General features: G+C 36.5%; 1 long non-coding RNA gene across 1 annotated transcript; it reads right to left on the bottom strand.

The window, feature by feature from the left end:
* Positions 1 to 469: 469 nt before the first annotated feature.
* On the bottom strand, positions 470 to 1,216 carry LOC122884789. The gene is made up of 2 exons (XR_006379977.1): positions 881 to 1,216; positions 470 to 516 (listed from the first exon to the last, which is right to left on the bottom strand). It is a non-coding gene; the product is annotated as an uncharacterized LOC122884789 (long non-coding RNA).
* Positions 1,217 to 3,728: the final 2,512 nt, after the last annotated feature.

Here is a 3,728-nt window from a genome sequence, read left to right as displayed (position 1 = left end):
GATTATTCTGATTGAAGCACTTTGTTTTTGAAAAGCGTAATTATGCCTTATGGGGTTCAGTTGTGTCGCTTTTCCTGGAAGACTGAAACCCAGCAGCCACTGTAAAGTATTTAAAGTATTTATTGTAAGAATTATCAGGTTTGGATTTAATGAAAACTGTAAAATAAGGACTTGAAATTCATCACTCACTTTTTTGGAATATAAAATTCATTTTCAAAGTATTAGGGACATTTCCTTGTATCATGAAATGCAGAGACAGGGAGTCTCAGTGAAAGTCTTTTACGTTTTATTGGTTTCCTTTATTGAATATATCCTAGTAACAAATGAAATGCAGGTTTGCACATTCAAAGTATGGAAACTATTCTTTAGATTTTTGCTTTGTACAGCTAGACAGATAGTTAACAGCAATGAAGAAGAGAAACTCCATTTGTCATTTTGAGGTTGACGTTTTATCTTTTGTTTTTTTTTCTTCCTCAGTTTTATTTCTTAATCTTTTCTCCATTTAAGTCTGTAAGACTGGAAAAATAAACATAAAAAGGACAAATAAACATTACAAAAAATCTGTTGTGTCTATTACAATCAAATATAAAGTTACCCAGTAACTCAGTAAAATTAAACAATATTCTCTATATCACCAAACTAACTGCTACACTGTTACATGCATAACCTATGCAAATCAGCAGATGAAAACAAACCAACTAAGTTAATTAATCTGACGCCGAAGTGTCGATGCCCGTTGCTGAACAGATACATCAGAGCGTCAGAAAAACAAAGGAGCATATACGCGAAAACGAAAACAGCCACGTAACGTAGTAAATACGTTACTGAATGTAAACATATACATATACAAGAACTACAATCCTTACGTGTAATTACTTACAGACACATATTTGACCAAGCTGTGTAATGAAGCAAACTCGTGACTGATTTCTGCGCTATTGCTCTAACAGGTCCGTCACTGAAATGAGTCCGACTAGAAACTATAACTAAACGCCAGAGGGCAGTACAGAAACCATTCTTTTAGAGTGTTCAGTTTGTCCAATAAGAATCTAAGATGCTGCTGTCATTTGAAAAGTATCATAATGGTTTCCATTTTAAATTTGAATAATAAACATATAATTAACACATTTTACGGTGTAACCTATGAAATGCACACCAACACACATGTTTTGCCATATCCTTTACCAACCAATGACACATAAAAACAGAATGGAAATCTTTTTGTAAGATATTTGAAGAAATTGAGCACATTTTACTCTTTCAAATTTTGAGTGTTTATAAATTGTTGTTTGAAGGCTTAGCTAAAAAACATTTGCATCCTTGATCTCACAAAGCACAACAGTTAAACACTAGTCTGATTTAATTACTAACTCCTAGGTGTACAGAAATGGCACAAACTTGTCGTATTTACCTAGTTACCTCTAATTACAGTACCTTTACAAGCAGAAAATAGGCCTAACTGAGGCCTAACAACCTAACTCAGTGTGTGTTTATGTGTGTATGTGAGACATTCTGAAGCCTGACATTGATTCTCCACACTTCAGACTTCCAGATGTGGCTGATTCAAACCAGCACCTGCCTGCCAGGTTTTTTCAAAAAACACACGCGCGCGCAAACACACACATACAGCATGTTATGGGAGTCATTCAAGGGAGAGTGCGGTTGGAATTTATTGCATCCTCTTCCTGCGCTGTTTATTAATACCCTCTGTGTGTGTGTGTGTGTGTGTGTGTGTGGGGATGAGTGTATGTGTGAATTAATCCACTGCTTGACTCCCATCAGTTGATCCCACTCATGCGTTGCTAAATGGAAGCATTAGGCGTTCAGGTAATTTGAATCGCGGATTAGATGAAAGGAGACGAGGAAAACATGGAAATGGACGGAAGGAAAGGATGATAGAGAGAAACCTGGGTGTCTCCTGAGAGTTTTAATGACACGGGGATAGTGAGAGGATGAGAGAAATCTGCAGGAAGCAGAGATTATATCAGTCCCAGAAACTGGACCGATCAGAACACACACAGGTCCACCTGGACCAAGCCCAGTGCTTGGCAGCATTTCCAGAGCTGATCCTGGACAAAGTTTCCTGTATGACCCAGATTTTGCAAAGTGCCACTCAACAGTCAGTGCTCATTAAAAGCTAATTCATAATTATACAAATGCATTGTCTCTGAATATTTTCAGTCATCCAGACCAGTGCATTATAGTTTAATAAACCTCACCCTCTTATCTGTGACTGACATAGATAGCAACTCTAGCTGGCTCTGAATCTAAATGTCCCAAAAAATATAAATAAAAATAACATTAATTAAATTAAATTAAGAAAAATATAATAAAATGAAATTATATTTTAATGACAAAAACATGTCCATAGCCTGCCATTTAAACATGAGTCAGATAATACATGCCTTAACGATGCATGGAATTACCATATTGCCTCAAGCATATTTCTACTTTTTCTTTCTTTTTTAGATTTGAAAAAGTGGGGGTCAATGTTATACTCATTCACTAATTGACAGCCACTGATATTCTTTTGAAATGGTGAGAATACTGGTGTAACACCGGCTCCTACATAGTGTTGCATTATGGGTTGTTTGAAACGTAGTCATAATGTTATATGCTTACAAGTTTTTTAAGTCCATTTATCTTTTTTTTTTTAATCTTATTTGTCTTTTAGAGTTCATAATCGCTAAAACGTAAGCTTTAAGCTTTTTAAAATGTAAGCTACGGGAGTTTCTGTTGGTTTGTGTAATGTGTTGTGGAGGAAATACATTTCTGACGAGTGAAGATGAGTAAAAATATTCTTCCGCCCATAGAAATAGACAAGGGACCAATCATCTATTTAGCTGCCAAGAACTACCGGTGTCACACAATGTCATGATGAGGAGCTCAAAAAGACAGAAAGACTAATAAATGCTAACTGCCACAGAAAATGATTCTGACAAGCCTCACAAATGCTACACAAATGTGGGATTAACTGTACGTTCTGTTTTAATGGAAGTTGGCCTATGTCATGGTTCACTTTTACGAGAGAAAAGGCTTCAAGGATGAGGACTTTCTCCTCCAACAGGACTAGTCTAGAAGTGTTTGGCATCAAAGTCTTTTTCAAACAGGTGTTGGAAAAGGGGGGATTGTCATCTTATTATCAAGGATGTCTTATATTCAGGCCAATATGGTACATACTAGTGCACTTCTCTGTGTATGTCAATATTCCATTGTGAATATTGAACGGCAAGTTCACCCAAATCACACATGCACAAAAAATCTCACTTATATCTGTCTTTGCCATGAAAGTAGAGGCCATAATGTTGCCTTAATCGATTTCTGAAAAATATGTGGTAAAATTCATTGTTACTAATAGTGTTATTGGCTTAATTGGCAAAACAGCAGAGCCTGACTTGAACAAATCCAGTGAAGTAATGAACCAAACTGCCCAAATGGAATAAACCATCAATTCTGAGCCTGACTTCATCGGGTTCAGGACAATGATTTTAAGCTCTGAGACAAATACTGTGATTTGTGCAAAGTGGTATGCAACAAATTCTGGCAGGGAGCAATGGAGAAGATGGAAGAAGAAGCTTTCACTATCCGGGGGATGTGGGACTGGGAGTCATTAGGGGCTGGAAGAGAATGGCGGAACTATAAAAGATCTGTCATTTCCATCAATGATCAACTATTTATCTTGTTTTACAACTCCTGCGAACCAGATTACATATATTATTACTGAGACA

Source organism: Siniperca chuatsi, linkage group LG11 (genome assembly GCF_020085105.1).
Source record: "Siniperca chuatsi isolate FFG_IHB_CAS linkage group LG11, ASM2008510v1, whole genome shotgun sequence".
Taxonomy (NCBI): domain Eukaryota; kingdom Metazoa; phylum Chordata; class Actinopteri; order Centrarchiformes; family Sinipercidae; genus Siniperca; species Siniperca chuatsi.
Note: the sequence above shows the minus strand (reverse complement) of the source record. Positions and strands in the feature narration are given on the sequence as shown.